The sequence below is a fragment of the Empidonax traillii genome, unplaced genomic scaffold, assembly GCF_003031625.1.
Source record: "Empidonax traillii isolate 1590-97213 ecotype Southwest subspecies unplaced genomic scaffold, ASM303162v1 scaffold650:size632282, whole genome shotgun sequence".
NCBI lineage: Eukaryota > Metazoa > Chordata > Aves > Passeriformes > Tyrannidae > Empidonax > Empidonax traillii.
This window is the reverse complement of record NW_020955843.1, coordinates 284,725-295,959: the sequence shown is the minus strand read 5'-3', so window position 1 is coordinate 295,959 and position 11,235 is coordinate 284,725. Positions and strand designations below refer to the sequence as shown.

General features: G+C 43.7%; 1 protein-coding gene across 3 annotated transcripts in view; it reads left to right on the top strand.

Annotated features, from left to right (window-relative positions):
• Nucleotides 1–2,001: 2,001 nt before the first annotated feature.
• The window catches only part of CDH8 (cadherin 8), a 154,144-nt gene continuing 144,910 nt past the window's right edge, over nt 2,002–11,235 (top strand). For all 3 annotated transcript variants that reach the window (XM_027899211.1, XM_027899210.1, XM_027899213.1), the window contains exon 1: nt 2,002–2,446. The gene's annotated coding sequence lies outside the window, so the exon portion shown is untranslated. The remainder of the gene's footprint in view (nt 2,447–11,235) is intronic.

Sequence of the window (11,235 nt, the reverse complement as noted above, 5' to 3'; positions counted from 1 at the left end):
TGTGCTGCCTGTTTAAAGCAGAGACACAGGGGATCTTATTAGGGAGAACTTTTATTCTTGCTTGCTTCCATCAGGTGTTTTTAATAGAAATTAAAGCAAGGTGGGCCACCACTCTTACTGAAACCTTGAAAAAAGTTTGAAAACCGTCATCAATTACCAGGAGTAAAGCCAGGCTAAGCATCCTCGTGCTTTCCTTCTGACAACATCTATTTTCTTGCTGTGTTGCTCAGTTGGTGGAAGGATGGGGGAGAAAAACACCCTTTGAGTCTGCAGAACCCCAGGTACAGGGAAGCCACATTTCTGACCTTATCTATTGCACTGCAAAGTGTCTTGTATTTCCCTCAAGGCTCTCTGCCTGTTTCAGGTCAGGGTTGTGTATTTTTATATCCATCCTTCTCCAAGGAATCATCCCAGTCTCACAGCTGGGAAAGCGAAGGTTTGGGCTAAGGGAAGCAAAGAGGTAGTTGGATGTTTCTTTATTGTCCTTGAAAAATGTAACATTCTGGGTACATTTTGCTACATTCCCATGAGTTGGAGACTTTTCAGAAAGAGGATTTGTGCAAGAAGAAATGCACCTGTTATTTGCAATAACTTGCACTTAGTTATAACTAAGTCAAGCAGGTACAAGCTCCAAATGAAGGGGTCTCGTTCACTGTCTTACATGTGTGCATGCACACATAGTAGTATGAGCATGAAAAATAAGATTAATAACCATGGAACTAAATTATAATGTATTCTTACTGTATAGAAGAATATTAGGGTCCACTTTCTGCCATCCTAGATTGATCTTCAACAAAATAGTCATCTTATCTAGTGCTTAGAGTGAAGAGGCTTCCAGGTGCTCTGAATGAGTTGAAGATGACCAGCCTTTTAAAAATAAAGTTGAGCAATGAACCAGGTTCAGCAGTATAGAACCCCCCTGAATGTTCATTTTAAACACAACATATTACTGGTCAAGGAGAGTTGGAGAACAAGGATGGAACTCAGTGCACTTATGCTTCCTCAACAGCACTAGTTCAGTGTTGAATCAGTCCTCCATTTTAAGTGACTGTCTGTACCTGACCACATCTATACCTTGTGCTCTTACCCCTCCTCTTTTAGCAAACATTAAACTTGGGAAATATTCAGAGCTATGATGTATGCAATTAGCAAGAATAACATATTTAACCTGCTGATGGAAAACCCATGCAACATAAAAAGGGGGGAAACTCAAACTCAGTGGCTAAAGAAGGCGGGCACGGGGGTGGCAAGGTTCCCCCTCAGGGTTCCCCTTCAGGGTTCCTCAGCCCGGACCCGCGCGGAGCCCTCGGATGGGATGAGCCACCTTCAGCTCCGTCAGCCAAAGGTGAGGATCCCCAGCGCTCAGGATGCCCGGGCCGTGCCGGATCCCAGCGCTGTCAGTCACAAAGCGGATTGGGAAGGGGGCGAGGGTCAAGGACTTACTGCGCGGCGCTGCCCTCCAGCCGGCTCCTGCTGCGGGGAGGTCTCGGCGCTGCCTCTGCCCGTCTGGCCGCCACCCGCGGCTCCGGAGCGCGTTCAAACCCGCCTGCAGTTCCCCGGAGCGTCCAGGGAAAAGGGCTTTTAAAGGATGCCCTGCCTGTCCCCGGGGCGCCCGCCTGCAGCATGTGTCTCACGGAGATGAACAGCTGCCCGCGGCCCCTCAGGGGGCGGCCGCATCCCCCCCCCGTGCCCGCCGCCCCTCTCCCGCTCTCCCCTTCCCGACGGGCATCGCCCCAAAGGGCGGGGGGCTCCGGGCACGTCCCAGCCCCGGCGGGAGCCTCCCCGGTGGCCCCGCGGCTGCTCAGGGCCCGCCCGGTGCCACCCCCGCCCGTCCTCCCTCCCTCCATCCCTCCCTCCCTCCCTGCCGGGCGCGGGAGATGCCCCGGCGCGGAGTTGGCGGCCGCGGGGAGCCCTGGAAAAGTTGCGTGCCCCCCTCGCCGGGGGGAAGGCGGGGTGCGGGGTGCGCAGGAGAGGGAGGGGGGTGGGGGGAAAAACCACCACCCCGAAGTGCTTACACGAATTTCCCAGCGCTAGACCTGCCTCCGAGATCAGCCCAATAAGAGCTGTCAGGGGAGGCTCCCGGCTCACTTTTCCACATCGCTTCACAGTTACATTTGGCAGGCAGGCAGGCACGGTAGCGCGCTCAGCCCCGGAATTAGCGGATTTATTTGGAATATCCCTGCTTTCCTGGAGACGTGCTGCTGCCGCTGGCTCGTGTGAAGGGAGAAATTATTAACTGCACTCCAGCATGCAGGCACAGAGACCCGGGAAGCGCAGCAACCAGCGTCTCCTCCAGCATCAGCAGCCTCGGAAAGCATGAGAAGAAAATCTGGGGAATCTTGCCTGTTCCCAGGGACTGGCTGATGTTTTTTTTTTTTTGTACCTCACCCTTTCAATCCGTGCGTGAAGTGGCTGTGGGCGAGCGGTTCCCTTGCTCCTTGAAAGAGTGAGTATTCATTTTATTAATACAATTTGTGGCTGGCTGGCAGAGGGCTCTCGCTCCGTGGGTTTCTGTCTGACTTGGGCTCTGTGTGCGTGCAAGGTGCGCTGTGCGAGCGCCTTCCTCGTCCATAGGTGCGGTATTAGGCTGAACTGTGGTGCCTCGTTCGGTCAGATGTTTTCAATTTTCCCGATAATGAAAATGCTTGTTAGGATTTTTTTAATTATTCTTATTATTATTCCCTCGGGAGGAGAAGTGGTGGTAATTGCATTTCTCCTCCCGTTTGGTTTCTTTTTTTTTTTTTTTGAGGCGGTTTATTTTTCCTTCCCTTCTTCACCCCCCTGTAAATGATCAGAAGGACTTTGGATCACAGAGGGTTGCTTCCAAGGCTGGAGAACCCGTTTCTTTTCCTTGTTTTCTTATTTAGTACAATAAGTCTCTGGGCTATTTCACTGTGTTGAATAGATGCAGGGCTGCATTCATGCATTGAAATAGATTGCAGTTTTCGTGCTGAGAATAAAAATCACCCACCAGCCAGATATGTAAATGAGGGAGGAGGAGGCTGGAAGAACCGTGAGGGGGGGAAATCCCCCTGTTTTATCACCACCTTCCCTCCCCCAAAAGCTTTGCACCCCCTAAATAAGTAAATAAATAGGAATGGCTTCACAGCTTCCTTTCTTACTTTCATAGAGGAAAGTATCCCAGAAATACTGCTCTCTCTCTTACAGCTGAGATGGGAATGAATCTTTAGCCATAACTAGCCAGGAGTCATCCTTGTCCCACAAGTTGTTTTGCTTTGGTTGACTAAACAGAGAATGCACCCAGCTGAAACTTGGGAGCGGGGGAAAGCTCCTCAGCTCCGGTCCCTCGCTGCCAAGGCTCCCAGAGCAGAAATGCAGGACTCTGTGGCCCCCTGAATCTGGCTGTGCCACTAAACGCTTCATCTCGCTTTTGAGGGAGGCAGAGGAGTAACACATCCTTCCATTCTGCTTGGCTACAATATCTGCCGGGTAGCAGCATCCCAATTGGGAGCCCCGAGCTGCCAGACAGCATCCCTGCTAGACAGACCTGAGCCCGGGCTTGGCTGGGGAACCTGGGAGGCACTGCAAAGCTTCAGCACAGAAAGCCTATGGCAGTTTCTAGGAGGGTAATATAATAGAGATTAACTCAAATCCTTATTTAGACTCTGCCTACCGCCATGAAGGTGACACTACTTAACACAGGCAGGAATTCCTCTGCGGTTCGTTGCTGTTCAGTCATGTCTTGAATTTGCCTCAATTCAAACAGTTTGCATTTAGTACCAGACTAAATAGGGTGGAATCAATCCAACCTGGCACAGAACGGCTCCACACAAACCTGCTCGTGTTGCCAACAGGTATCAAAGTCTGTACCCTCGCTTCTCCCTCCCTCTTTCTCTCTTTCAGACAGGCACAAACACACACACTCTGTTTCATGCAAACGAGTCTGTCTCCTCTGAAAGCAGGAATAAACACTCATACAAGTTTTATAAAGGCTGACACCTCTAAACAGCCAACTTGATCTCGTAAACGGCTCACCATTTGTGGCTCTGGTTATCACAGCCAGATGTTTTTTCTGGGGGGTGCTGGTTGTAGGAACTCAAATAGCATTAACTGTTTATTGTTTCAAATCTACCGCGTTGGTGTTTAATAGAAGGGAAGCTAACAGCTGCTCACTTCAGTTTCAATTAAAGAATAGAGCTGATAACTACCAAAGCTATAGATAAAGAGTCCTCTTAACTTCACTCATCCTCTTTTGGAAATTCTTCAACAGTTGCTCTGCAATGAGGAGAAGGAGAAATATGCAGTGCTCTTGTATGAGTGATGATCCTCCTCTGTGTTCCATACTAGACTGCTATGAACAAGATGAGATTTCACAATAGACTTCTCAGTAAATATAAGTAAATAACAAATAAACTCAGAAGACTGAAAAATTACCCTCGTGCATATTTTGCCTCTCTTAAGTAAAACGATAAAGCATCTACCAGGAGTCAGTATTTTGCATACCTGTGAAATTACCGAATTTCACACCCATAAAATCTGATAACATCAAACCCCAAAAGCTCTCTGTAGTGTCACCTCCCAGCCTAATCGAGTGGATATTTGTGACAGAAGAACCCTAGGAGAGGAAGTGATTATTACACGATATTTTAATCCATTAAACCTTATTGTTCCACATTACTGCTTACAGAACGAGCCCAGCTCTCTGCTAGCTTTCTCCTTGGCTATTAACTCCTTTCTTTTTTTCCAAAACTTGCATCCTGGCTGTGGAGAACTTTGATTTCCGTGTCTAAGTTGAGAGGTGAGGGCCTTCAGCGTCCTCAGAGATCGAAGCATTTCGTGTAAGTTGGTTAAATTATCCAGGTGAGCAATTTGTTAACTGGGCATGCTGCTGGCCAAGAAACTAACTTTGGACATTTTCTTCAATATTAACAAATCAATAAGACTACGTGTGCTTGCTTAACAAATGCAACTGCTTTTAACAAGAAGTATCCCTGTATAGGATAGTGACTCCTTTTACATCTTTCATTGAAAAATAAAGGAAGTTTTCGTCACTGTGAGGTGAAGTAGAATCCTCCTTAGATGAAGTCACTCAGTGCTTTTTCAATATACTTTAGTCATTCCCATCAGCTCCTGCTACTGAGGTCCAAACCGGAGTTGCGAGGGGAGAATTAGTCCCACAATCAGATTTAAAGTCACTTTTTGTCATTTGTAATCATCAGGATTTTCCCAGTAATGTTGCACCCTTATCAACTAAACTTAATTGATCCCTGGACACTGTATTTGGATCACTGTTAACATATGATGCATTGTCTTCTCTGGAAAAAATATACTTGTACTCCTTCCTTCAGGATACACACCCATTCCAAGAACAGACAATTGGCCATGGATATAGATTTAGGTCTGTTCCCCCTTGAAGTACTTCCTGAATTTTCTATCTCCTCTTGCACAGTTGCAGATTTCATCTCTTCAAACCTTCATTTTGGAATGAAGTTCCTACAGACTTTAGCTGGGACTTCTTCAGACACTTATTGAAAATCAAGGCCTGGAACCCACCCACCTGACTCTTGATACTCACAGAGCATTTCATTTCCAAAACTTGAGAGTCTTTAAAGGGAAAGAAATACTGACCTTCGAGTTTATGAGAGAGAAGGAGATGTGAACATGTACTATAAGCTCTCGGAGCCGTGTATTTCTAGGTGATGGCTGTGTGTGCTCTGTGACAGAAAGCAGCTGCTCATGATACTTAGTAAAGCAGGTATTTTTATAGCATGCTCCATAATCATAAAATACCATATATCCTATTGCAGTATTCCTTTTCCATTTTAATATTATTAAAGCCTGACCTACTGTTAATACTGACAGCTGTATGCTTACATTATACACTAAAGTGGTGTCATAAGAGTCTTTCAACTATGAGTATAAAATAATAAAACCTAAATTCTTTCAGTGGGAGGCAAATGCTAAGGCAATTTGAGCTTGGAACATTTTAAGCATCATTGCTACCAGAAGATCACATCAATAGAATTAAATTAGATCATGGAAACTCAACATTTTTCTTAGTGTTGTTGCCATAGAAAAGGTGGCTCACTTCATATCTTTCCAAACATAACTATTTGAGCAGTAGACAGACAGAGAACAAGGTAAAGTCCAATTTGAGATTTCAAATGTGTGTATATATATATATATATATTTGTTTTCCTCTCAGACAGACCCCTTTGTTCTAGAATCTCTTCGGCACGTCTCTCATTTTGTCAGTCAAGTAAATAATGTCAACTCAGTGGCATTTCCACTACATTAATAAAATTTTGCTCCCAAAATACATCAGGTACTGATGGTATCTGGAGTGGTAAATGCAAGCTGAAAAGAAAAAAAGTGTTTCTGAACCAGTTCAGTTACCAACAGATGGATTTTAAAGCATCTGACTCCAGACAAAAGACTGATTTCTACCTGCCTTAGTCATGAGCCTTCATCCATGAGCTGCAGTGATAACACTCATAGAATTGATTTTCCAAGGTGCTGATCATGATGTGCCTTGTGCAAATCATTTGAAATTGAGAATGATCAGCAAACCTTGGCTGGGATTGCAAATTAGCAGTGCCTGCCAGTCCGGGAGCTGAGCAAGGGAATCCTTCCATGGGAAGTGCCCTCTGAGCCCTGCGGTGCCCGACTCATGGACAAGCTCAGGAAGGTGTTTCTTGGTGTGTCTTGTTGAGGTCTTTGCAACAGATTTGGGAGTTCAAAACGTTGTGAACAGAGTCAGTCTTGGCAGTCACAGGTTCATAGTTTCAACCTTCTAATGTGGTGTACGTTTGGCTGGAGTGTCTGTCTGCAGGGAGGGAATGCTCCAGTGCTCAGCCCCGTTTGAGGAACTCTGATAAACCCATTTCCTTTGCAGTCACTGATTATCATCATCAGAGGCATGTCTATATTTTACAGTTTTATGTTTATATATAATATAAATGCAAACATAGGAATATACATTTGTCTTTATATATATATATTATATCCAAGCCCTTAATACTAATGCAAATAGACTGTATGCACTGAAGAGGGAGTGCAGTTCACTAATTGAGTTTTGCAACACTTTAGATGTGAATCTCTCTCATGGATTAAATGTAACAGCTCTGATTGCCTTTTAAGTAACAGATCATCAAAACTTAATGTCGCTGAAGCTTAGACTGAGTTCTTTATCCTAGTCTCTGGCCTTTATTTTTTGTGCATTTCCAAAAACCCCAAGCAAATAAATGGGGGGAAAAAACCCAAGCAAAACCCAAACCCTCAACTTGGCCACTGTCCTAGAAGGAAGTTTAACATTGAAGAACCCTAATTCTTTCCAAAATCTCATTTTAAATCGATGGTAAAACTGCCATCAAATTAATGATGCAAAATTCAAGACCTTCACACACACATATTCATTCATATGGCTGGACAGTTTATATAGCTTTCACTGAGTCATGGTGTCCACTCATAATTTTATATTCTTAGTTGAACCCAAGTAAATGCCAGGAAAACTCGTGGATTTTTCCTTAATTACTATGTTTTGTTTAATTCTTTGGAGAACACTTAACGTTCTTTAAAGAAACCCAATGAAAACGAAAGTTCTGTTGTACATATATATTAAAAAAAGACTGAAAAAGAAACCCAGAAAGCAAGATATTTATGTCCTTCATTAATATTTAAATGTTTTTTCGGGAAGTACAGGATAAGCACATCCCAGCTGCTGAAACTCTCCTGATAAACAATGCCGCAGGCAGAGCATGGTTAACACCTCTTTCTCAGTCGCAGCCCAATCTGTTTGCCTTTTTATGAGCTCTCTGTGTTGTGCACAACTTGCCTTTTTTTCCCCTCTCTCCTTTAAAAGTGATGTGGGTCTTCAAAATCCGCAATACACCTTCCTAAAGCGGGCATGGCTGTGAGAGATGAGTCTATAAGCAATGCAGTTCTATTTTAGTCCAAGGAAAATCGCTTTAATCAGTGGACTGGAGAGAATAAAAATGACTTCAGATCACTTCTTCCTCTTACTAAAGGATGGAAACAACACTGATGCACCTATTTTTGTTCGGTTTAAGCTTCTGGGCTGCTTTGGTTGTCTGTCTTTCTGTTCTGAACCTCCCTGGTGGGATTCTCAGCACGATGGCATGAGGTGATGTTCTGACACACATCAGTGGAGTGTCTGACTCCTGTAAATCCCTAAACCTTTCTTTTTTTTTTCTTTTCTAAGTGCAAGAAGTTGAAAGGGACAGTTTCAAACACCTTTTGTTCTATGGTAAGAGCTAAAATAGCCGTGTTGTCGTTTTAATGCCTATTCCTCTTTTATTAGCTGTCACGAAAAAGAAAAACAAAATACACCCAAAAAATTCACACACACGAAAAGCCACAACCCCAAAACTAAACCCAAAAAACCCAACCAACCAACCAAATCCAAAACAACCTTAAAATATTGTAGATACATCTTTCTCTGGAAAGGAAACTTCAGCTTCGACCTGTGGAGCACACGGTGCCTCTTTGTCCTGTTCCTGGTGGATCCATGAGTGGAAATCCTGAGCACTGCACAGTGCAAGGAATCATAAAGAGAAAAAATAGTTTGAAAGTTCTAACAACACACTTGGTGAAGGTTTTTTTTTAATACATTCTGGTTCTCTAAAGTAGTGAACACTTCTGGAAAGACTGACAGCTTTATATACAAAGAGTCTGAGTCTTGGCAGCTTTAAAGTTGGCCCATATTGATTTTACTGCCAAAGAGCAACAAAAATATTCCCAATAAGAAATTCTATTGATATCAGTAGAAGTTAAAAAATAACATGACATCACAGGTTCAGGATACTCTTTTGGGGTTTGTTTGTTTTGGTTTCTTTAGAAAGCGATTTCCTGGTAGTAAATATTTGCCAAAAATTATCAAAGAAAAAAAATAGTCATTTACATAAAATAGTCTGTGTAGATGTTAAGTATGATTTAGAAGTCACAGAATAACAGACAATTTGTTACAATAGATTACTTTGATTAAGGGAGATATATTTCAATGTCATGTACGTGTCATTTTTCCTTATCCCAGAGCATTAGTCAAGTTGTGTAATGACCTATATCTTCATCTGCACTAGTTATGGTGTTTCCCAGTTAAAGCACAAGAGTAAGGAAACTAAGGAAGAGGAATTTGTCTTAGAAAAGCTTTTCTAGGCTTTCCTTCTTTCTGCCTCTGAAACAGACCCTAAAACTGAAGTGCCCCACTTTTGCTAATAATAAACCTTCTAGATTGGTTAATGAATCTCTCAGTAAATATTAAACGTCTAAATGCTGAAGAAACTGTTACATTTTTGTACCTGCATGTGCGTTTCTACATGCCTTTATTTCCTCAGTGCGAGTGCATGGATTCCATCAGCTCTATCCAATGCAAAGAGTAACCCTGTGCTTAAAACAGTCCCTCAGCATTTGACACAAGCTCAGGAACTCGCTTAATAACCTCAAGAACTGTTCAGAAGTGTTTAACTATAAAGAGTAGCGGGGCATGACTAAGCTTAGAAAAATAACGTGGGATATCTCTGTTCACTGAACTACTCTGTGTGTGCAGGGTAAAGAAAGAGAGAGATGGTGTCTGTTACCATTGCTGCTGAAATAAATAATGCTTTAGATATCTCCTTTTGATTTTCCAAGCAGCCATAAGCAAATTGCCATGAGTGATATATCAAAATAAACTCGGACATTAGATTTGCACTTGTATTGGCAGGATCCTCTGACAGCACAAAGTATAATTCACCCTCCTGCAATCGTGTAACATTTCCCATCTCATTTCCCTTCCTTTGAAATTTCGGGTGCTTGGCCAGAGGAAAGGATGTGTGGATAATGCTTTAATGCTTTTCTCTGTTCCAGCTAACTCCAGGTGACGTAACAGTCCCTTAAAATCACTGTTAGTCGGGGAAATTCAGCGCAGCTCCCCGGGATAATGATGATTTCCAGCAATGCCTGGAACGTGCCTGGCCCGGAGTGTGGCTGCTGGCTCAAGGCCACTGCCAACCCCTCTGCCTGTGCAGTGGGATGTGCTGGATCCCAGGAGTTCCCCTGGTCTGAACAGCAGTTTGATGTTGCCTGGCTGCAGGTGGGGCAGGTGGAGAGGCTTCCATCCCTAAAATCTTCCAGCATCAATGAACAGAGGCACACCGGTTTGCTGTGGCTGGATACTAGGAGTGTATCAGAGATTTAAGTTTGCTGTCCCTAATTGCCTGTTTTCTCCTCTTCTCCAGGAGTTATCTTCCACTGAGTTTTGTTGATTCGACTGTTTCTCTGACTGCTCTCTGAAGTATAAAGTCAAACTTCACATGCTTTTTGTCAGCACAGTTGTTTCCAAAACTTCCTATTGTTGTCCTGTAGTTTACGGGCTCTTTAGTAGTGGGTTAAAAACTTGAAGGAAAAGACTGCTTGAAACAGGATTTTGTTGAAAATTCTTTTGTTACCCACATTTCACTGATGTGTCTTGCAGTGTTGATTGCAAATAGCTCAGCTGCCAGGACTGCAGTGGAGAAGGGATGGGAATGGAGATGAATTATTTGAAACGTGTAGCTTGCATGTTGTGGGGGGGGATGACAAGAACCTCTTAAATTAAAATTGCTCTTGGTGGAATAATAGCATGAGCAATGCCCTAACCCAGCTCTGTCAAAATGATTTGGCTTTAAAAACACCTTACTATTAAAGGCGTTTAAGTTAACAAGATCATTGTGACAGAACTGGGTTAGGGAGTGACTGCACACACAGTTCTGCTGGCAGATAAGAGGCAGTAAAGTCTAGCCAGGGCATGCAAGTGGCACTTTGCAGTGGGCACTGTGAGCAGGATCTGAGCTTCTGCCATGGCAGGGTGTCTGATTACAGCCTCGGTCCCTCTGCTCGCACGGTTAGGCGGAGAATTGCTTCTTAATTTTGATTTTTTGGGAGTACATGAGTGATCTTCGCCCAAATGAGTAATCCACTGAAGAATAAGAGTTTTTATTTATGGCAAGAAGTATTCATTCCTTTGCAGCATGACAATGCTGCCTTATCCAAGGTGATTTCAATCACGTTCAGATACAATTTAATGTCTATGTTCTGGAAACAGGGTGAGTGTAGAGCAAAGGTGTGCAGGGGGGGATGATGTGATTATTTGCTGGTCATGGTTCTGGCAGACTTTGGTTTTGTTCCACTTTAATGGCAAATTAAAAACCTTATCACAGTTCTTGTAAGTGTGAGGGATGGAGCAGCTCTGCTGTGGGGAAAGGCTCAGAGAATTGGGGTTGGGATTGTTCAGCCTGG